This window comes from Bombus terrestris, chromosome 5, assembly GCF_910591885.1.
Source record: "Bombus terrestris chromosome 5, iyBomTerr1.2, whole genome shotgun sequence".
Taxonomy (NCBI): Eukaryota; Metazoa; Arthropoda; class Insecta; order Hymenoptera; family Apidae; genus Bombus; species Bombus terrestris.
In genome coordinates this window covers 4,473,197-4,498,028 of record NC_063273.1, presented here as the reverse complement: position 1 = coordinate 4,498,028, position 24,832 = coordinate 4,473,197, and the positions used below count along the sequence as shown (strand labels likewise).

Genomic DNA, 24,832 nt, shown 5'->3' with positions numbered 1-24,832 from the left:
GCAGCGAAAGTATTTCCGCCAACCGATCGACGTACACCGTCGGTTTGTCGACGTCAAATATTTTCGCACTTTATTTAAACGGTATTCACACCGGTGATCTGTCGCCGGCAAACATTTGCTCGACAAAGAATTCTCGGTGGCGAGTCGAAATTTCCAAATAGTCGAGCAACGCCTAACTCGCTGGACGATCGTCGAGGTTCCTTCGTTTCGCTCGCTGTTCGGTTATAAAATAACTGGAGCGTTCCGCCACACTATATCATTTAACGCCAAAGTTATTCCCAAGCGGAAAGAAGACTAACGCGAAATATCGATAAAAAGATTCTTTCTTCTAGGACATTATCAATTTTCTTTTATCGACAGTTTTTCTGCGACGTATCCTGGGTATATTTTCGATGCGAGAAAGCATGGGAGACCCTGGTTTTGTAAGTTCCCCTGTTCGTCGCCGCTGGAGGAAACACATCCGGCGTGGTGCGGCGGCGCGGCACGCAGTCACGCGTGCGTTCTCCCGGTGCGTTTCCCCTTGGTCAGTGCCACTCGGAGATTTCCACCGTGGTCTTTACTTGCGCGGGTTTTTGCCCGTACGAGCGGCAGACCCGAGCGAAAATTATCAGCCAGACGCGGAGAAACGGCCCCGCTTAGGGCCACTTAATCACCCCGGACACGTGCTTATTATCGCGCGGAGCGTGCCCTCGCGCGCTTATTGATTCGTACGGACGAGCCGCGTAACGAGCCACGACTAATGCTGACCGACGAGCGGATTTCAATTTCGGTGAACGATAGTCGTGCTGCCACTGACAGTGCCGCGATTCTCCGTCCGTTCCAAGTAGAATGATACCGCGCCTCGACAGACTTGAGGCAGCGCCACGCGGTGTCTATGCCAGACGTTTCTGGCCTGTAGCAATTGGTAGTTTTATTGCTCGCTACTTTCACGGTTTCCCACGTGAAAAAATATCCTCGTACGCGACTTTTTCTCTTTTTATCTCGAGAGAGAAAATTTCGACGTGCTGTTAAACGATCGATTTTAAAGGATCGATTTTAGGAAAGAGAGAAATCTCCTACAGACTGAGTTTAGTGCGAGTAGATTGGAAGAATTGGAGGATTTTCTTACGTTTATCATGTTTCTTATCGTTTGTCTCGTAGCTTGTCTTTCTATTTCTCTTATTGTTGTTTGTGAAACTTGGCTTAGACAGCTACTAACGTATATAGACTTCGACTATAGGATACTTTAGAACCGTGCTTTATCTTGGTAGAAAAATTTACGATCATACAGAACCATAAACCAGCGTAATTATATAGATATTCTGATATACGCAGAAGATAGATTTCATCGCGTCGTCCGGAAGCTTTGTCAAAGAATAGCTACTAAGTTGATCGCAGGCTGTACGCTCATCCCTTGTAATCACAATCCCGTAAGAAACACGTTGCCGTGAAAATGAACTTCCAACGACATCGTAATGTTTATAAATCACGGTACGCAAACTCGCGTTATATAATACCCATAAATCACGCTTTATATTGGACAGTTCGCTGTCCTGCATCTTCAAACAAAAACGCGAATTGTTTATCCGCACGGTCTCATGGTTAATTTATTCGTCAGCCGGTAAGCAGTAAAAACGACGGGACGTTGCACGTAGACTTACGCGTTGCATAACTAATGGATCGTGGCTTGGTGATCGAGGAACGCCGATAGATCGACGTTCTCTCGCTATCTGAATAATAATCCTTGGCTCTCGGTTGTGTCTCGTTTTCGCCCTGCCCCCTCTCTCCTCCTTTTCCCTTTCCACGGCGTACGTAGGAAATCGGCGTCGTCGATCGTTCGACGTGAGAAGGTTCGAATTTGCATATAAACGCGGCCGCCTCTAACGTTTTACCGCTCCTCGCCGTCGTTACAGCCGAAACCTAACGGTCCGTCTTTGTTCGTGCACGATCATTAGCAATTATTAGCAGTAATTTTCGTGACTCGTGAGACGCGGCCGGAGATCGACCGCTTCGAGTCTCGTCGATTCCATTCAACGCGTTTACGGCGCCCGTTCCTCTCCATTTATTTAGGAGATATCCTGTTTCGAGGATTTTTCAGCGAAGTCGGAGATATTGTAGAAACCGAGGCATCCGTTTTCCTTCTTCAACACGCGACACCGCTATAATTCCACGTATTTCACGGTTGGATAATCGTTGAAAAAATAATTAATCCCGTATCGAGGATCGATGGACCGATTAGCTCGCGACACGATCGATTATTATTCGAGTTTATTAACCGCGTTGCAGCAGACACAAGAAATATTGACGAGGCCAAGGCTCGTTCCAGATTCGCCCATTTCCTTCTTTGTCTCGTAATCTGACGATTTTACAAGTCTCGTAACAGGTTGTTATTTAATTCACAGGATGCTGATATTGGATAATAATGGCTCGCAATAATAATCTTTACGATTACGATGGCTATACGATGGTCGATAATTAATGGAGATTTCATTAGCAGCGGAATATTTCGACTGAAATATATGAAGCTTAATTATTAAGCTTAATAGTCTGTATTTTTATAGTAGCGATATATGTCACGGAGGAACGGTTGGTTTACGAAAGCGTTTGACGTAGATTTTAAAATGCAATTAAATTTTTGTCTCTGCAATTTATCACGGGAATAAAACCGCATTAACGGGCAATTGTCGAGCGAGTAAGGAGAAACAGAAGGCCGATTCTCCCGCGTGTTCCATGCTAAACTGACACGAACGAGCAGCGTGTGATATCTTTTACCGCTCGCCTTGGATTCATCGTCTATCTTAATTCGCGATCTTAATACGTCATGCCGTGGTGATCGTCCGACGCGTCAGCGTTACGCGGACGATGTGTTCGCTCGAAGCCAAAGTTTGCCCCGTATCTCCATCTTCGCGTTCTCACCGTTCCATTTAACGTTCATAAACGTCGCGGATCTCCGTCGTCGCATCAATTCCTCCGGCTATCACGACTACCAAATAAAATCTCTAAATTATTAATCAAAAAACGCAGTTACTATATTTCTTTCGATACTCGACGTTACTATTATACGTTCGGCGGCCAGACGGTAGCGAGTGTTTTACGTTGCGGCAAAAGAAAATTGTATCATGGAAGGAATCTTTCTCGGCTTGATTTTCAAAGGTGTGTTAAAAAGAGTTCTATACTACAAAATTAATTTCCTATTGAGTCGTAAATTTCGATAAGACTCTTATGTTCTTCTCACGGGTCCGCGAGACCGTGTAGGCACCGGTTTACGAGCGACATCGTAAAGAGAGGCAAAGTTAGCCCTTCCAGTAGAATTTCTAAATTGACGATTTATGATTCCTTTCCAATACTTATCTAGCAACATCGAGAAAGCGGTTCCATACGATGCACTTAAATATTTCGTCACTTTCGCGGCGGGAGATAAGCGAGAAAGGGATTTCTCGGTTCAGGCGACATCGTCGTTTATCCGACGAACGGAAAGAAATCGCGGGGAAAATGGGTAGGCGGTCAGCAGAGCTCCGCGACACGCGCACACGCGTGAATACACGTTCTTTCTTTCTCCACAGTAGGCACATACGATCTCTCCCGTTCCCCTGGCACACAGTGTCAAGTTCATCGTTCAACGCTCGTCCTACGTGTGCTAACGCACTCGGCTCGCTTCCTCTTCCACCATAATTATGCCTCTTGCGCAAAAGCTTGTACGACGACGTTCGTGTCTTCATGCAACTGCGTATCGGCCAGCCGAGACCTTCTTAGCGGTCTCGATCGACAGCTCGAGGCCGTTTGCCTTACGCTTTCTTCGTTTCCTTCGGTTCCGACCTGCGTAACGCGGAATCGCTTATTCATCGATTAATAAGAAATAGGCTTCTCTTCTCGACCATGTTCTTCACGGTTTAAGGCTGTTCGATGTTCGACCGGTATACTTGAATCATAAGTGAGAATACCGGTTGGTGTTAGACTCGAGTTAGATTACATAATCTTCAATGACACGTTACTCGTATTTTTTATCGTGCCACATCGAGTAGTCTCGTTGAAAAAAATGGAACCGACGTGACCTCGATCCATTCCGTTGACCCGAAGATAGGAATTTTCGTACGTTGTGTGAAATTTGCATAGCTGGGTTTCGATGGGACTGGAATCCCACTTCAACTACGTACCAAGCGTTCGTAACCAAAGTTGTCAGGAATCATTCGATATTCGGTTAACAACGGGAATGCCTACGGAATTTTTATGAGTAACGAAATGTCGAATGTATCTTCGATTCCATTTCGTGAATATTTATTTCACTTTCACGGTTTCTTTTTTTCCTCTTTTTTACACAACTCCTATAAACGTACGGGTAAAATCTTCTTTTCTGCGTGTCTCCAATTTCGATTTCCTTGGTACAAATATCGTGCTGTGGTGGTAGATCTTATCGATTCCGTTTAAAACTAGTTGATCTTAAAAGATCATAAGAGAACATCGTACGAGGAAGAATGTCCGTAAAATCGAGTAAAATTAAATCCGTGAGAAAGGAACGTATGATTCGAAGAAAAAAGAAGAAAAAAAAATGCGAGTGGAAGGAGAGAGGCGAGGCAGGAGGTGAACGACCGGCGAACGACATAATATTTCTATAGAGACTGTGACGCATAAATAACGAGGAGCGAGTGCAAGCGGGTCGAGGAAGGAACAGGAAGTGCCTCGGCACCGACACACGATTTGACAAAGTATTATCGATACGTGACGAGAAAGTCGAGCCTTTGTTACGCTGTACACGCGTGGGATTGCCATTCGCTGCACGGACGCCACTCCGCGGCGCTCGGATTTTCGTGCTATTGCCCCGCGAATCTTCAGATCGAGCAGCTTTTCATTCACCCCTCGCAACCCTTTTCTCTTTAAAAATGCCGAACGTGCGCGAATTTCTGATTTCCCTGCATTCCTTCGGACGTCGAAATTCCTCGGTAACTCGGCAACGACCAGTTTCGTAATTTCATACCTTTGAAACCATACAATAAACTTTATTTTAGATATTAGCAATTTTTCAATGATGACGATGCTGCTTTTGTCGAATAATCTTAGAATAATACTAGTTTCTGCGTTCAACGAAGGTAATAGATTTCTTCTATGTCTATGAAAGTATTAAAAATTGAATTACGAAGGGAGCGTTTTATTTGAAGAATCGAAACGTTCGTAGGTTTTCTAAAGTTGGCGACTCGACGCGTCTAAGCCTGTAGTCCTGGACGAAAGATCACTGACACCGGCGAATCCCAGCGCGTATGCCGTGGAAGAAATCAATGATCGAGGTAACCATGGAGGCCAGTGTCAGCGAACATGGTCCCCGACATTCAAGTGTCAGTCTTATACAAACGATCGCCATCTAACCAGGCGAATTAAAAAGCTCGAGATGTTCGGTTTCGCAACAAGTCTCTGTTGCATTGTCCACGAACGACAAAAGGAAACCCGGATTTTTTTCTGCTTCGCCTTTAAACACGGGGTACAAGGAAGCCGTGGCAGCGAACGATAGACGTTATTGATACGTGACGAGAAAGTGAATCCTTGGCCGGTGTATCCCGGCTTGTCGTGTGTGGGATTGGCATTCGTGGCACTGCAAATGGGAAACAGGCAGCCAGGATGAGCCGGGACGTTGCTATGCAAACTGATTCGAACGTGTCTTCGCTTTCAGCTTTGTCTCGCTATCGAACTATGCTCAGCGTAACTGTAAACTAGCGTTGTTAGAGAGTCTATAACAAACAACCTACGATCGATGTTGAACGACCTACGTTGGTCTTGTGGGATTTTACTACAACTTTCTTTCGAGATTCTGAAACTGATCGATTTGCTTGCTCATCGTCTTGCATTTATCCTACAGAATAGGTACACTGTCTCTACATTATCTTTACGTTATCTTTGTTTTACAGTACCTAGTTAATGGCGGACACACTGTCTGAAAACACGCTCTGCTTCTAACTATTCTTTTATGAGTAGAAATTCTAAAACTTCTCTCAACGTATAGCGTACCGTACAAAAACTTCTATTCCTATCTGTTCCGATGCAAGAGCAACACGAACGCTCGGAAAGGTTCATTGGATTTCATCCTGTAGCCTCGTGCACGAAGAACTCTCTGGCGAATAGTGTGGCAAAAACGAGATCGAGCGATCGCGAACCTACTCGCTATTATTTACCCAGTGCGCTAATGGAACGCCAGGGATCGGTGGATAAAGAGCGTGAAACGAAATTTACGTGAGTTTTTCTTGGGTTTCGCGTGACAGACGGGAGAGAAATTCCTACGGAGTCGGCGACTTTGCGTTGCGTGTTCGTGACCCACGCTCGTAAGTATCCGCGACGAAACGTCCCGACCACTTCGTTCTAGACGATTTAAGGGACTAGGTTCAATTGCCTTTCCTCTTCGCAAAATGAGTCTAGAGTTTCTGGCGAGCGTGCACGAGCGACAACTTTCGGCAATCAACGTCGTCGATCATCGTCGTTCTACGAACTTTCTTCGCAACGTCATTCCAGTCTCTTTCCTAACGGTCTAACGGATATGTTCGATTATTATCATTATCGTTGTGATTGATATCGAACAAAATCGTAATAGCTCGTAGTTCCTTTGCAATATCATGCGTTCGATCGAAGTATTTTCCGCAGGATTCGACGTACTTTCGCAACGACTAAATTAATTTCGTTGTACGGAGCGCGTGAGAAAAATTGGTCGTAGAATGGAAAAATGTTTAGGCGGCAACTGTTAAGACAGATCACAGATTTAATGCAATTTCTCGAGGACATGGAGCGTGTACTGATAGCGGTAAAAACTTTTGTGTACACTAGAAGAAAAAGGGAGATGATACACGCCCATGGTGGCATGAAATTGTTGAGATGTGAAACAAATTGGAGGATGATTATTCGACGGTGTGAAACTCTGTTGCATCATGTTCTGCAGAGCCTCGAAACGCGTTGCTAAGTATCTGTAAATTACACCGCTTAAAATTTACCATCCGCGATCCTCGAATCCACCATACTCGCATTATCGCTCGAACTTAATCTCGTATCTGGTTTTACGATCCCTCGCGTCAGCTATTAAATATCTGTCTAAGATCGAATTATACAAAATTTACGTTTTCATCGATTAAACTTTGATCTTGAAGTTTTCACGTTTCGTAATTGTCAGACAACATGTAGTTAGAAGAAAAAAGAAGGAAGAGAAGAAAAGACAGGTCAGTTTCCGCGTTACTTTCGATGGCTCGCGCGAGCGAGACGGCTAAGGAAGGAGCGAGGGGCCGCGAGATCAGCGACGCGCGACCACGTTTTTTATCGGCCCGTTAACCAGATCGCAAACACGTGCAATTAGTTGAATTCGCGGCGGATAACCTCTTTCAGCCGTGATGCATGTTAGAAAGTCTGCAGCGTCGATTTAGAGAAATTTCGCGACGCTGACCGAGAAATACGCTTCACTGCGCGCGTGCGAGTCGTACTTCTTCGTGCGTCATGGAAAATTGTTGTTTCATTGCGTAGGACGATAATGACGTACAATGGATGAAACGGTAAAGTGGGTACTTTCGGAGAAAAGCGTAAGAGTGGTGATTCGATGCGATCAGTGAGTTCGTTCGTTCGGAAAATTTCATTCCAACGATCTCTTTCCCCAGTTTCTTTCCGATTTTGTTCGAATTTATTAATATATCGCGAATTACTTCGTACAGATTTAACACTCTATCGTCTTAAAAGCGATCGTTCGGTTACGGTTGGATAGAAGCTGCAAGAAGATCGATAGTTTCGCTTGGTTGAATGTCAGAGTGCAGGCTTCCAACCCCTTTTCAAGATTCTATTATAATATCTAGGTGATTAGCTGATGAGTTTCATCGGGTATCGAGTTTCGATTCGCTACCTTTGTATTATGTTATTAAAATCTTACTTTCATGTACCTACGCTTTCGACCCTTAGCTTTTCTTTGTCTTTAATACCTGTAATCCGGTTAAATCGTCAGATGTTTGTGGGCGTTAAACGATTAACGAGCATCAACTTGGTTTACTCATTCTTGTCCCCAAAAGTATTCGATACTTGGTGATTCACGAACGATAACGCGTTTCGACAAACCTCGAATCGCGCATCCTTCTCATCGGCAACGATAATTGCTCGAATCCATCAGCGATCATTTCTTCCGTGAAACAAACAGAAGCGTGTCAATGGAGGTTAAGTAAAATTCCTAAGCGAACAGCGATCGACAGTCGACAATTAAAGCCGCGGCAGGCATTAAGCAAACACAATGGGCCCGAGCAATCGTTGCAACAGTCGTTGTCATTCCAGACACATTTTCTCCTTTGTTCTATCCGTCTCGTAGCCATCTGTCCTCCGCCAATGGATTTCCCAATACGGCTGCCCAACCCTCCATTCTCTTCTTTTCTCTTTCTGATTTCGAGCCTCTTTCCTATGTACTTTTTTTCCGTTCTTTCTTTCTCTCTCTCTTTCTCTCTTTTCCTTTTTTTTCCTGGCGTTACTGCGGGACGCGTCAGGGCGCTGTCTGGCACACCCTTCAGCCGCGCCCTACCGTCGTCGGAAGTGATTGGCTGCTTCGCGTAATTAAACGCGACAATTTTAATCGCGTTCCACGATTTTCGTGCGTTCCGTATCGATCGGAGGCGTGGTTCGCCGACGGCTGATTTAATTAGCGAGGGATTGGAATGGTTTTTTCTAGGAAGAAGAGCAAACCTTGTAATTATGGGTCAAAGTGATTACTTTGGCGACGTTTAGGATTACGAAACCCTACAGATGCACGAACCCGATATTTCTAAAAGAATTTAACAATTTTAAATCTTCTTACGACTTTCGCTCATCGACACGATATTCTTTCTCGTGACTTTTGATTCGAATTAATCGACAGACAATTACACGTAAGTTATGGAAACCTGGATATTCGTATGAGAACGTTGAAGCGTCTCTCGCAATGGATAGAACTTGGGATCGACGTTTGAACGTACCGTGTTGGATATAACCCTTTGCGCTAATTGCGCCGAGTTGTCGAGTCTCGTCGGCTGCATGTAAGAATTTCAAAGAGTAGGGCGCGTAGTATATTTTCCAGTTAGGGGTTAGCAGCGTTGTAAATAACGCTGACGATGGCCTCCGTCGTAAAAATAAACGAGCGAGGCAGCTTTGAACGACAAGGTAATCTGGTGGTAACCGGGTCGAAGGCATTAAACGAGATAACATACGGCATCCTTTAAAAAGAATGTCACGGTGCAATTGTAAAAGTCTTGGGCTACTAAGGCCGGCCTCACGTCGTCGAAGAGTAAGTGAAAGCGTTGTGCGTTAACGCTTCTCATGACAGATAATTAATCTAGCCTGATAAACGATGCTTAACGCGGCGTCAATTGAGATCCACCGAGGGCAGTTCGCGTTGAATGGTCCTTTAGAAAGTCGAAACGAAGAGAAAAACTCGATATCGTGCTCGTTATAACTTCTAAAAAAGGAAACGGACGAGAAAGAGCAGAAATACTCTTACTCACAGCGAGAAGATTAATCTTTTTATTTTTAAGCATCCTTAATAGTACCATTCAGAGTACCAAAGCGTGGCTTATTCATCCTTTCGTGTAAAAATATTGCCTAGAAAGTAGGATTTCTTCCAATAACGTGGACAATGTGAAAAAGAGATACGTTCTTAACGTTGGGCTTTAGTTCGCTTGGTCTGATCGTGACGGTCAAGTTGTCATTTCGGTTTACCGCGTGCCTTTCGTGAAAAACCGGCCACAGTATGAGGCGGTCTTTGTTGAGCGCGTCACTGGGTCATCGGTTCGGTGAGTCGGACCGTGGCGGCAGGAAATTTTACGTGGAACCAGGCCACCTTCGACTCGCCAGGAATTTACCACGAGATTCCATCTCGTCCACTCGTCTAGCCTTTGTGGATACTCCATTAAAAGCAAAGGAAAAAAAGGAATAACATCACGGCGAACATTCGATATATTCCGTATACAACTCTCGTGATCCTTGTCGAGATGCCGGTGATCAACATGCTTGAACGATCGTTCGATTCCACTGCAATCGAGTCTTGTACGCGAATCGTTGAAATTCCACGCGTTTGTTTCTTGATAGGATTAGATCCTTTTTAATAACGTTCGCTCGGCCGAAGTTGCGTTAGATGATCAGTTAACCTTGTACGCATCACGGACGGATATAAAGTTAGAGAAATTGCGGGTAAAAAGGAAAATTCAAAGTGTAAATTTCTCGAAGGTATGCGACAGTCAATGGAATTTTCCATTCTCTTCATTTCTATCAGAACTCTATAACTAGAATAATATTGGAATAATATTTACGTAAGTGTAACGTTACATCACATCCGATTCAGCAACGAAATCGCGATAAATCATTGTGAGCAAGGCCACGAATCCCGTTCGATTCTCCAACGTGAATCGACAAATTTCAATTGAAATTTCAGCTCGTAGCATTTGGTTAGAACACGAAACGCACTGATCTAGGCCAGTGGCCCACGCTACTCGTAACTCGCGCTAAAAGCGTGCGTAACAGGCGGTGAAAGGTGAGGGAAACGCTGGACGTCGATGTCACCGGTCGAGGTAAAAGTGGGTAAGGAGACTCGGTTAGCGTCCGCGAGGGTCGCGTGCCGCGACAATTAAGCGATTAAAGACGCTCAGCGTCGACTAGAATCGCTTGCGCAAATTGCGCGATGACGCACGTCCCTCTCGTGATTTCAACGGCTTCTATTATTGCTCAATGCAACCGGTCGATCGGTTACAAGGATCTCTCGATCGCGCCGATTTTTATGTGCTTCGATGGAATACGCGTGCCTGGATGACCGATAATCGCGTGCGAGTAAGAAGCATCGATCGTCTTGGCGATAATTTCCTCGAGAAAAGTGTGCGTACGTTTAACGAGAAGATTAAAGTGAACGGAAGTCGGTTACAGTTTGCCTGTATCTGAGTTGAGCGATTTCGTGTGTTCTCGACGTTTCGTGGGATGTTTTATCGAAAAGGAAAAGGATTGGCGGTTTCTTTCGAAAATAGGATACTTTCACTGCTACAAAATTCAAGTCTCGTTAATATTTCCGTTGAATCTTGATGACACGCGATTGGAAAACGACGAGGTCTGCAGAGCAATCCAAAAGAAATCGTGAAAGCGTGCTGGAAATCGAACAGGATCGTAGCGAGCTGACTGTTTATCCAGGTGAAGGAGACTCGTTTTATCAATTCCCTTTTGCAAGAAAGTGCGATGCACGGTAGCGTCGAGGTCGTTTTGCCTTTTTCTCCGTCGCTTTTTACACGATCGGATAGAACTCGTATTTCGAACAAACGGCCACAATAGCCGTTCGAACTTTTCTCTCTTCGAAAATGTACAACTATTATCCGTAAAATTCGATTCCAGTTTCGCGACTAAAATAATGCCATTAAATTATCCAGCGGAGTTTAGCAAAAATTCCTAAAACACAGTTCCTGACTCGAAAACGGTAATCGCGAGAAAGGGGAAGAGGAGGTGGAACGATAACGCGTGAGAGTGTCCGAATCGAGGCAAAGAGCGGTCCCATTGCTAGCAATAGTCGGTCGCGATCGCGGTGATAGTCGCCGGATAGCAGCGGAGTATTGGCTAACTATCGCGTTGCATTAGCATATCTCCGGTACGGTAAAGGCTTGGACCATATTCAGCCGTGTAAACTGCTCGATAAATTAAACGTGCTAATCGAACGTCGTTGCAATAAACGCGTGTAATCGAGCGTGTGGCGTGCCGATTCAGCGTTTCTGATCGCCGATCAATGGCAACAGACATCCGAGAAAATTCGTCGACAGTCCGCTGCGATCGTTCGCTTTGTTCGTCGTCCAACGAGTAGTACGACGTATAACGAATTCGCATTACCCGATTACTGCGTTATTTCGTATTTTCCAGCGTCGTTGAGATTCTTGGAAACGTTTACAAAGATATAGAGGGTGTTCTCGTTTGGAAGTTTGTGAATTTGTCCAGGAATAGTTCTGGAAGTTAATTGCCTTTCCGTCTGTAACGTAAAAAGGATTAACCTGCATTCGTGTTTAGCTACAAATACGAGAAAACTTTATCACGAAGGATCAATCATGAAAGCTGTCCTTCGCCGGTTTATTTAACTGGCGTCATTGGAGCCAGCCGAGTGTCGAGGCACGCACGTAAGCGTGCGATCCTTGTAAGGATTCTACTCGCGAAGATCCGCTCGCGGAGGACGAGCATTCCGACGATCGCGACCGCTTTTTCGGTCGCTCGTCCGCGGAAAGTTAATTTCGTTTATTAGGGGAAGTAACGAGGAAGAAAGGGAGAGAAAGAGAGAAAGATCGTCGAGAGGGGCGCCTGCTCGCCGGAAACCAGTTTCTTCGTACGTGCTTCGGCGAAATTTTATTTCGGGCGCGTTCCACTGAACGATTATCCTTACCGAGAAAATATGGAGGTAAAGGGAGCAAGCAGAAAAACCAACGTCCTCTCCGATTTCAACCGCCCTCTTCAGCCACGAGATCGCGATTAGTCCACTTGGAATTCGTGCCTCCTCCCTCTACAAAGAATCGACCTTTTCGATCTCGATGCGAATATTCAACGACGGACCCGTATCTGATCGTATAGTTGATAAATGGCAAGGTTTGGAGATAGACGGTTAGGAGCTATATTTTGTAGGTAGAGATGGTGGAATCTGCCGCTAGATATTTTAGAGTTTCGTTGGTCGTACGGCTGTCTCAAGGTCTCTTTCAAATTATACGCAGAGAAATCTAAAGATAACTATTACATCGTCATAAAAACGTATACTACTATAAGAAGATACGTAGAAATGATAAGAATTATACTATAAATATATTCGTATCGTATCAAGCCGAAACTTCAAGGTTATCTATCTAATTCCAAGTTCCTCGGCATAAAGAGGAAGCAATTTAAACTTGTAAACTACAGATACGTCCTACTATAAATCACCTTCTGTTTTACCCTGAAACCAATAAACCCAGAATTTTGCGAGTTATGGAAACATCCTCGTTAGAGAGGTCAGCTGGACGAATCGTGGGCGTTAAGCGTTAAGAGCAGCCGTGACGCACTTAAGATAGAGTCGGCGAATTGCCTGTTATCCGTAGGGATGGTGGCGGCGATCGAGGAGCAATTGCCACGCAGCTATCAGCGTGCACGTCGACCGGTCGACTCGTAAACAGGGCGTAGAATAGCCGTACGCGGATAGCGGGGCTGATTTCGTGGCTAGATAAAGAAGAAGGCGGCAGAATCTTTACGGGCGGCTGCGAGAGACGTCATAACTCGCGATCGCAGCCACCGTTCGTGAAATTACGAACGCCATTCGCGCGGAGAACGCGTTAATTGAATAAAGCTTTAAACGGGCCGCCTTATCTGTCGGTTTTAAAAACCGAAGTCTCACGGAGGAGTCGTGACTTTCGTACTAGTTGCAGCGATAGGCGAAGGTTTTAACCTCGTGCATTCCCAACACCGATCGCCGTACAATTTACCAAGTTCTTCGACCGAGTCTCTAACTTTCTTCGAACCGACCAGATATAAAAATTAGCTTCTCTGAACGATCGAAACGCGAATCTCTGTGATCGGGGGATGGCTCTCAGCATCGAGCGAGCAATTGTCTAATAATTCAATTGCAGGCTCGTGAGATATCCCGACTAGGTGGAGGTTCGTTAATACCCCTAAGTAAATAGACTGGTAATAACAGATAACACGCACGAAGGCGAATAGATATTCGCGGTCACGCGAAAGAGCGAGAGAAGGAAAGCAAGAGAGGTACTTAGGGGAGACTCGGTTGATTCGAACGGAAGCGTCTCGAGATTTCTGGCGACGATAGTGGACGAGTAGTGCGAGCGCGTTATCGACGCGATTAGTCGAAACGCGGAGTGGCTCGTAACTCCGTAGAACGCGGTGAATTATCGAAGGAAGAGTACGCGGCCCCGGCAGCCGGTCGCAATAACACCGGCCCGTATCCAGCGCGACGATAATTGCCGGTTCGTTGGCTATGTACGTGTAGCCCGTTTTCCCTTCGCCTTTTTCCCTCCGCCTTTCTCCTTCTAACCGTAGCGTCGCTGGTCCGTCTCTGCAAAGGTTATGCTCTTGCGAGACGGGTTGAGCAACGAGTCGGATCGCGTCTACCGGGTGTCTTTGTGCATTATTGTCAATTTTGTTGTTGGAATTCGCTGGAAGTGGCGGAGCACTCGGATGGCAATGGTGGGATATTTGTCTGGAAGGAAAATAATCGGCCGTACAAGACTCTTTTTGAGTAAAGGAGACGAACTCGGATTAAGACGCATATTTAACTAAGACACTCCGTATAATGGACGATTCGTGGAAACTACAACCGCATCGTCTTCGGACACGGAGAGCAAAGGGTCACCGAGGTTTCTTATTGCCGCGAAATTTCACCAACGCGCGAGATTAGTTTTACCGATAAACGATCATCGCCGATACGCGGGGCTAATGAAACTGATTCGAGAACGATTACCCTAGTGACCCTTAGGTGTATCTTCTAGCTCTTCTGCCAAGTTCGAACCACTCTAACATCGCGCATCCTCGTCCTAGAAATCATTCGCTTACCTCGATATCCTGCCGATTGCCCACTGAAATTGTCTGAAATTCGCCTGCGGTATCAATTAGCAAATACTTGCAAATACTTTAAGGATCTAGATCTGGCGAAGTTGAAAATAAATTCGTTGGAACAAGAAACGATACAGGCAAAAATGAACTGTCGTTAATGAACTTCAGTTAGAAACGAGTAAACTTGAACGAAGGTGCCGAATTAATTTGCACGCTTAATAGAAAAATTAATTCCCACCGTTTACTTCCTTCGCCATACGTAGATTACGATCGCGAACGATCCGATTGAGTCGAAAGAATTCCCAGGAGCGAAACAAAAGCGTGCCAAGTCCGAGAATTCAAGGGAAGAACAAGTAGAGTGTGGAGGCGCGAATGGACGATAATTCTAAATGAGAAAAGATGCTCGATGATTGGCACCGATATTGGTGAAGACAAATCAAGTGGAATTCCGTAAGGAGGTGGGGCAGGGGGGAACAAACGACGGATCGAATCGTGCAAACGATAAAAAGTATCGCGATCTCGATTCTCCTGGCGGTAAAGTGCAACGATGCAGCTAAATAGGCCGTGGTCTCACGCTCGCTGCTGCATCTAGTCTTCGACGCGTCAAGGTTGCCGCAGGATCGATGTCGCGAGCAGACCTTTTCGCGATTTTGCAATGAAACCTGCAACGACAGTTGCGCAATCTCGCTCATTGTGAGCGTTTAGGTTTCTCGTCGCATCGCTGAAGAATATTTCGCGCGTCTGATGTTCGGCTAGCGGACGAGACGGCAATTATCAGCGTGAAATCGATGCTCGCGGCCTCGCACGAGAGTCTGCTATTTATGTTGTTCGCGGTGAAATCAGAGAATTAACGGGGATGAAAGTTGTACGATTTTGTCGCTAGAAATTTAGGATCATTTACCTTTCAGTGTGAGAAATTTAGAAAACACGGTTGCCATTCCGGATTCGGGGACAAATCCTAATCTAGAAATCTTAAAATCTTAAAATCTTTTAATTTCCTTAAAATTTCTATTCTATGAGAGGTCAACGATCTTCGAATCTACACGATGTTAAAGCGTTTACCTTTAAATCACGGTCAGAGTCAGAGAACGACGGTTCGATTTGAACGGGCCACACGGTTCGATCGATTTTTCCAGAATTGTAGGATTCGCGCCCTAAGCGCCAACAGGGACGGTGGTTGATGTGTGGCGTCATTGGTTATACGTTGCAATAATGCTTCACGACCAATTAAAATGCACTGTTGGATACTGATATACTGCAAATTAACCGGCGGTACGTTGCCGCTTAATCAGCATATTTATTGCTGCCAGCCAGCCAAGTCAGAGAGAAAAGAAACAGATGCCGTGAGGGAATACGAGAGGGAAAGGAAGAAGCGGACGGGACTGTGTGGCTCAATGTTGCAAGTAGTACCAATTTCATTCGAGATACGTTGTTTAATCCTTCCATTTGGATAACTCGAATACGTGGCTCATATAATAAGAACCCTCTGGGCAGCTACGAGCTACGTTGCCCTACTAGTTTTCGTACGAATGCAACGTATAACGTATCGTTCGCCGAGAGACTTAACCTTTCCCTCCAGTATATCAAGCTGCACCTCGTTTTTCGTTTCGCGCCATCCACGATCTTCTTTCACGCTCGCAGTTTCGCTTGGGAAATTTATTGGACTTGTTTGTTTTTTCTAAGCTGAGAACGCCAAGATATTGGCATCATTTCCTTCGTTTTCTAGTCAGGAGAAAGTATGGTTCTGATGTCTAAAAGTGAAAAAGCAGCTTCCCAAGGAGTTATGTGATTGTAGAATTTGATACGTTGAACCGAAAGTGAGAATTTTTATCTAGAAGTGGAATCTAGAGTAACTTTCGATGGTGGAATTGAATAATTTAAATTAATTGCATCGAATTTTAAAGATAAATGAAATTGTAATTGTTCCATAGAGAATCGGTTTTTCTAACGTCATCGATATATTCGGATATTTAGCGTCGTATCACTGATTGGTCTGTAACTCGGTGACGCCTGATGGATATTTATCCAGTTATTATGTTATTTCACCGCGGCCAATTAGTTTTATCTCGGCCAATCTTCGACCGTTTCTACCGACGTTTATTGCCGCTCGTTCCTTTCTCGCTCCGACTATTGCCGCCTTTGCTTCATGGTCAGACACCTTCGGCCAGTCAAAAGTGAACTCTGTACTTTCGTCTTGAACGTAGAACACAATTCTTAGCTAAGTTAACTTTATAGTATCCGTTGAAGATAATAATTCCAAAATATCACGCGCGGAATCACATAGAACGGAGCGTAGAGGACGTAGAAAGCGAAAAGAGAAAATGCACAGTTTCTGAAACTTTCGTTCTTCGATCAAATCAATCTCGAGAAACTACGATTGAAATAATATCGAGCATTTTCGTTCGATAATTAGACCAACATCTTTACAAGCTAAACAGTAAACTCGTATCCTTCGCAACGATCAAGAAAATGAAATATTCTGACCTTCTAAATTCTCAAATAAAAATGCTCTTAACAGGTAAGAAGCTTAAAGATGACGGCTAGATTCGGTAGACCAAGTTGGAAAATGTAGACACTCGCGTGCAGGAACACGGCCCACGCGGTCGCATATTTACGCGGCAGAGCGTGCAGTGCGATTCGAACGCGGACACGCTGCCCGGCCTCAATTTGTCCGGGTGTTTAAGCGCGCGTTTCGCGCGTTTCCATCGCGCGTATCTATCGGCGAAGATCTCTCGAGCAGGCGGATCCGCGAAACGCGAACGACCGGCTCGCACCGTGTCGCCGCCGGAGAACACGGGATCCGGCCGACAGATAAAACGGGAAACGAGGCAACGAGGCAACGAGAGCCCGGTCGATAATCCCAACCGCGAGAGCAAATTTAATGACCCGCGTGCTCGCCTATCCGACGCTTCTCCGCGGCATTCCTTCTGCAACATCTCTGGTTTCTCTTCGCGTGGTTGCGATAGCGATAGGATGCAGGCTGATTTTTGGCTCAGATGGTTGGAATTAAAATTCACAGTTTGCGCGGATATAGTTACTTGTGATTGCGAAGTTTCTATGTGTTGCGATGCTAGTTACTTTCTTCGAATTCGCTAGATCTTTTGTCGGAACAATATCGAAACGCCTTCTGCTTTCGTTCGATTCTGCGATCGAGAAATATACCGAGCTAATGTTCCACGCATCGAGGAAAATTTCCACGATGCATCCGCCAAATATTCTAAATTCGATGTGGAAATTCGTGTACGCGAATAGGAGCGATAGTACCAGTTTTTGGAACGTGACACCGCGTGTCGGCAACAAGCTCTCCAACTGCACCAGATTATCCAAGTAGAAAATGTAATGGAACGAGTAAAGTTTGCGTTCACGCGTCGTTGAACCCGACCGTAGGACCGGGCCTCCGTGGAGAACGGCGGTGGGGCGAAGGGGACGGGAAAGAAAGAGAGACAATGCCGTGGACGATGGAACACCGGTGCGATTAGGTAACCGAGAACCGTATCGACGTGTTCTCGGACCTGGCGGCGTGTGTGGGTGTACGACACACGTGCAATCCGGGCCAGATAGGTGAACACGTCGAATAGATAACGCATTGCATGGGCTCGTTCCAGATTCCAGGCTGAATCAGTCCAGTTTTCCCCAGCAGATGCCGTGAAACTGCTTCGAACGTTCTAGGGAATAACTGTGGGGATATTTTGTGTTGGAAATGGACACGAATGATGTGCATGTAAATCGTAGATGATTAAAAGTTCGCGATTAAAAGTATTAAAATTAAAAGTAAGAGTAGCTACTGTGTGATATAAACTATCCTAATAGACGATTATAAAGGAAGAGATAAACTAGAAACTAGAACTAATAGAAACGGCGCAATTACGCTGTACGAATATAATCGAAGTTCCTAGAAAATCGCTGGAAAATGCGAAATCGATCGACTTTAAACGAGCACGGGGCTAACAAGCAACGTATAACGTCGATTACGTTTCTAATGGGAAAACTAAGCTAAAAGCCGGTCTCGGAAGGGACGAGACATTCAAATTTTACAATCGATCGAACGGTGGGCGAACGACGCATTAACTCTCGCTAGTTTAACGATCTTCCGAGGACTTAAGCGAAGCGGAAAGTTAATTCCGACGATTGATCGTCGTTTAGAGAGAGTGCAAGCACAGTTGCACAAATTAAAGCGTAACGGGTAAATGGCTCGTTAACTCATGACCGTTTCTCTTTCGTTTTGTTACGCCGTAACATAAAATCTAATACTTTCGAGCGAGAGTCTTCGGACGAAACTAGGCTATGAAAGAGATGGATAAGCTTGCGTATACCACTGACTATAAACTAAGATTTATAGATTAAATCTGTAAAGTGGCTGTCGCGTCATCTTCATTTCGAAGATTTATGGTTTGGGGATATCCCGTTAATCGCGTAAAAACCTTAAGTTTTAATTGACACCGATTGAACCGAAATTTGAGTCTATTCAAATCCAAGAGACCATTGAACTTGAAACAAGCTCGACAGGATCGATTTTTTTGCCCTTTTCCAGTATGGTATCCAATTTTTGCACGACTGTATCCTCTGTTATAATTCTATCGTTTTAATTTCATGGCGATTATCGATCAACGACTCATACTGTTCCCTTTTTTTGCTTTTCAGGAACGATAGGAAATCGAAAGGATCGAGCACGAAAAGAAAGAGGACCAACATTGTCGGTGAGTCGAAACATCTGTAGCACGTTTTTCATCGAGTCATCGGCTCTCAATTAACGCGTTTTTAATCCGTGCTCTTTTTTCCTCCCGTCTCCTGGATCGATGGCTTCCTTGTTTGGCCTCGATTATGTAAGAATCTGCCGACAGGAAGTTTGTTTTTCGAACGATTTCATGCGAGCTTCGAATTTTTTTATCTCCGTTTCTTAATGATACTTTATTCTTCCACTTAATGGGTATTTACATAAAATTTGGAATTTTAAGCGATCGAATTAACCTTGAATCAAAGAGAACGATAGAAGGTCCGTGCGAGGGAAGGGGCGGATAATTCGAAGCTATCGAGTGGAAGAAAAATTAACGCCAGTATACCGGTCGACACATTCTCCTTGTCGATCTTGTATCGTCTTTCCAAAGTTGCGGCTTGCGTTTCGCTAACATCCGGTAGTTTCAGAACGCGACACCGTGAACGTATTATCGCGTTAAGAGGAACGCTCTGTTACTCGCAGAGTTAATGGATCGTGAAAAGCACTCAATCGATCGGCGTTTCTTCCTCTTCTGGCCTTTCTTTCCCTTGGTACCAAAGAGATCGCTTGGTGCAATGACGTGATTGGGTTACACGCCAATCATCGATCCTCGGGTGTCGAGCTTCCGTCTCGACCCTTAATTGCGCCCCATCGAATTTTCATGTCATCGAGTCCGACGAATATCAGGAGTCGCTTCGATCTTTTTCAACGTAGTCCCGAAAACGACTCGTCGTAGATGAAGCGACAACAGTTTTACCTTCTTCCGCTAACGAAAGCGACTCCTGCACGATACCAAGTAATTCCACGAAAGAAAAATAACCGATTAATCTGCCATCGCGCATCAAAACTCGCACAGCAAAACATGGAGTAATATTTCCCTCTACACCTCTTGACTCTACACCACCCGATTGCCCGTCAATCCGTGATCACGTCCGCTCCACTTGTTCCGCGTATCAGCGACCTTATAAAAGACGCGAGCAGGAGAACAAGACGAAGAAGCAAAGAGAAAAGAAGAGGAAGAACCAGCGGACGAAGCAGAAGAAGAAGAAGAAGAAGAAGAAAGAGAAGGAGAAGGGAAAGAAGGAGGTCCGATGCATCTGAACCAGCGTGACCCGGCGCAAAAACGGTCACGATATCTCTGACGCGGTGCATGGGAGAGGGAACAGGTAACGAGCGATCAGATTTCTATCAGGATGCAACAGTCTCCCCCTTCCTCTCTCTTTCTCTCTTTCTCTTTCCATCTCTTCTACTCCTGTTTTTTTTTTTTTTTTTCTATCAAGCAACTAACCACCAACGATCTAACGACGACGAACTGTTTCGGTGGAGTGTGCGGTGTACACGGCAGCAGCAGCAGCAGCAGCAGCAGCAGCAGCAGGCCAGGCCATCGTGCATCGCCGATGAGAATATGACCCCTGCACGTACGACTCGGTCGCGCGGAGTCTCTCGAAGCGTGTATAGTGTATAGGCGTCGTGGCGCGTCTCCGGAGGCCAGGCCACGGTAGAACGTAGACTGTTGGCCAGGACTGAATGCCGTGTGTGTAGGTGATGGGTGCTCTCGCGCGCGCGCTCGGCCTGGTGGGAGTACCGCAAGGGTCAATCCATGGTGCAGCATTATATTCCGCACGGGGGCCTCTGAAGAGAGCGGGTTCACAGCCAGCACACGACGACGTTCGAACGCTTAATGGCCGGAATTTGTCTGGCCGGCAGGTACACTGACAGGCAGTCGGTTCAGCGTGGCTGTTGCGCTGCCCTCGGGCGAACCATGGACACGCCGCGAGGATCGGCGACGACGACCGGCTCTTCTATCAGACGCGGAGACCGCGACCAGTAACGTCACGCGGTTACCAACACCAACCTGCTTCTACCCCGCTATGTGGCACAATTTCAAGATTCGAGCATTTTTATTAGAGAGGATAGGTTTTATGGGCGGATGTCGGTTCGCGGAGGTCGATTAGAGAGGGAATGTGGAACGTGGGGAACTGCTGCTGGAATGGTACGCTGCGCAGCTCGGTAGTAGCTCGTTTTTCTCGCGTTTGCTCCGGCAGACGAACATTGGGACGCGTTGCGAGATTATTAACCTTTTAACGCCTGTGTTATGAAAACGTAATTCCACAATGCGATTTCTAGCAAATACGACACAATGGGCAATTTGCATAATTGCTTGTATACGATATATAGACGCGTTACGAAGTAGTACAATAGTCGGCAACAAATCAGGATTACAAGTCTTTTAATACGACGCGCAGATTTGTCGTGTAACGTACGTTTCACGCGAGGCGTTAAACCTTAGATTATAAATGAGAGACATAGATCCCATATTAGCTCCCTATACTAGCCGTGAAATATATGGTCTTACCTGGAAAGACCAGTAGGACGCGTAAGCCCTATCCTTCCGGACTGCTTCTCTGAATACTACAAATATTCTATCGCACGATTACCTCGTATTAGTTCCACTCAACGTACCTTGAGAAGCTTAAATCGTAAAGAGAAGAAAACGGTAGACAAAGATTGCTTCATCGTACTTCAATATCTTCCGAATCTGATCGCAGCATCTGATTGCTAAGCTTTTAACAAACCCTCTGAAGCGGCCCGAAACACTCGCGATTTCTCGTCAGCTAATCGTAATTGAATTCTCAAACGCGGCGTCGTGTTTCATCGTGGACGCGTGTCAGCCATTTGCAGCCGCTTCCCACGTCGATCACGTTTTAATGGTCCCTCCTAGAAACGGACCGATGACGGACTGTCAAGCGATCCCTGGCTAGATAACGTTTAGAGGGTCTCGCGCCTCGACACCGCTTCGCTTCCTCGTCCATTTACGACAATTTGAAAAGATATCCTTATCTAATTCAGGTCCTAGTGTCAGGATCGTTAACGAACCGATCAGAGATTGCCGGCGGTCCCTCCTCTCGTGTACCACTCTCGGCTCCGTATCTTTGACCTTGGTCAAAGGGTGGAACGCCAGCTCATAGCGAAAAATTACTTGGCCGTAATTAAACCATTGACGGTTCCTCGAGGTACCGTAAGGGTCAATCCGTTCTTCATCGAGTATCATCGATACTTCGGTCGAAGCGGCCACGCAGTCTTCGACCGATCTAACCACGCGACCGAGGTTCTTCGCTGGAATTTGTTCGAACGACAGGGAGGCGTAGATAATTATCGATAGACAGAGATAGATAGGTAAATAGTTAGATAGATAGATAGATAGATAGATAGATAGATAGATAGATAGAGAGAGAGAGAGAGAGAGAGAGAAGTAAGTGGTTTTCTGCTATTTAGAATTATTATTAGGTATCGAAATACTAAGCGTAGAAGCTGGAAAAGATGGTTCACCGAGGATATCTCGAAGGTCGTGTCAAAATACATCAGATCCCATATAATTGTCTTGGTCGAAGGTTTACGCGGATCGCTCTCTTCTAACGATTTAATGAAAAAAATGTTCTCTCCAACCAAGAGAGCGTCAGTTCGGAGAACGGACAAGTATCGAACGAGTTTCTTTAGATAGAAACGAAAGCTTTCCCTCCTTAGCAAGGAGCGAAAGTGGCGAAGGTAGTCTCGTCCCTTTGGGAGCTTGGACTATCAAGCAGACAGGGTTCTGGTTGGTTCACGCGTGCCGCGCGGAAGTGGCGAGACACTTGAGCTTTAACGACCGGAATTTGTCTGTTGAGGCAGGTACACGATACGACTAGGAAGGCAATCAGGAAGCGAAGAAAGTCGAAGGAGACTAACGAGTCGTACTAGGAATGGATAAATAGGCAGTCGTCTCTGGAGACTCTTTTCTTTCGGTCGCGACGAGTTCGTCACCGCGTGAGTTTGTACGTCTCGCTATTGCTCGACATAATGTCCGATGGACGTTCATTTCGAGTGACAAGACTCAAGATATCTCGCTGCAACAGAGCTCCAGGTTGACAAAAATTGATTGCTACCAACGAAATGTTTAACATTTTCTCGGGTTCTCGCGAATTTTTACGTTCCTCGGTCACTGTCACCTTTCTATTTTCGCATATTTCTACTCTCGTTTTTTGCAATATTCCTATCGCATTTTGATTCCCATAGAAATTGAATTTCACGATTCCACCATGTCTCTCTTACTATTACGTTCGTTATCTTCACACATTCGTAACAAACGTTTCGCTGATTATCGCACAATCAATCGTCCGCGGCAAACAAATCGACTAAATTCTCGTTCGTTGAGTACGCCGCGACCAATAAACCTCTCCGCTTGGAAGAAGTCGTACGGGAGAATATTTCCATCGGTATCGGCCATAAATTAATGCTACCAGGAAAAGAGAGAAGCCGACTGTCAAAGGAGGCACGTTGACCGGTCAACACAATCGGCGTGCCGGTTGTGTAGCATGCCTTTTTCGGCGAACTGTGAACGTAGCCTGAGGTCTGGCATTCCCCCTTTCTTCGTCGTCGTCGGCCGGTTCGTCCGGGGTCACCGACGAGAGGTCACGTCGCTCGCATGGCATCGGTGACTTTTTCATTTTTCTCCTCCCACCCTCTCCACCTTCTCATACTCTCTCTCTCTCTCTCTCTCTCTCGTCTCGATAGCCGGGGGCCTGACTGCTCCTCCGTCGCTGCCTCGTTTAAAGGAGTGGTTGAATGCATAGGCGCAGCCTTTTGCGTGGATTCTTTTGACCCTGACGCCTCGAGAGTTCTGCCATCTTGCTGACCAATGGAAGAATGGACCGGAGTTCTTGGTTTTTTCGACGTTCAAAAAAAAAAATCGTTTTTCAAGTTTTTTCATTTTAGTCTTCGAGTTGAGAAGCGGACGAGGCAGAGAGGGAGAGGTTTAGTGGTATAGGAAGGACGGTTCGCTGAGTTTTCGCTGGAAGGGAATTGTTTGCGGGTAGCTCGAGCGTTTAACAGAATGAATGGAATGAAAGTTTATGTACTGTTACGCTGGAAGAGGAATTCTGGTTGATGGCGAACGATCGGAATGTATCGGGATTACTTGATACTGCGGTAGCCTATCTTCGTTGGTAGTTTCATGAAAATCAAGGCTATCAAGTGCGGTTGACGTCCGACAAGTCGTATCGAGCTGTCTGACCACGAAAGGGGCGCGTCTACTTTCAATCAGATTCTTACGTACGCGTCTTCTCGAATACACGATAAAAAACCTAGGAACCTGATGCTGGAATTTAGAAACCAAAAATTGACGATTTACAGTTAACAACCGAGGCTATTAACGTACCGTTTCTTGTACCTTTGCGTCCTTGAAAATAAATGTACTCGTAGCGCTGCCCGCGAGACTGTAGAAACCAACAATCGTCGATCGACCAAAGCTAATCGATCGTTAAAGACTGGCAAGTTGACGTTTGCCACTTCGTTGATTCAAAATCGATGATCGTAGTTACGTAATGGTAAACGCCCACTGATAGTCGCGTTGTCGAGGTTGCAGTTTGCCGGTGTAGAAACACATGGCTGTGAAACGTCGCGTACCCTCTAATCGCCTTACCCACGACATCGACCCGAAAAATAACGGTAACAGCTTCTTCCACGATGAATACTGTTCTTCTAACACTTTTTGCCGCGTGCTCGCTGCGTACGGCGCCAGTGGTCAAAGGTGCCCGCGTATAAAACCGATGAAGACGCACTCCGAAGAGAGAAGCGAGCGAGATAGACTCG

The 24,832-nt window shown here is 45.7% G+C and overlaps 1 protein-coding gene across 2 annotated transcripts in view; it reads left to right on the top strand.

The window, feature by feature from the left end:
- LOC100648821 overlaps window positions 1-24,832 on the top strand; it is a 138,028-nt gene that overhangs the window by 29,273 nt on the left and 83,923 nt on the right. For both annotated transcript variants that reach the window (XM_003395661.4, XM_048405754.1), the window contains exon 2: window positions 19,132-19,187. The gene's annotated coding sequence lies outside the window, so the exon portion shown is untranslated. The remainder of the gene's footprint in view (window positions 1-19,131; window positions 19,188-24,832) is intronic.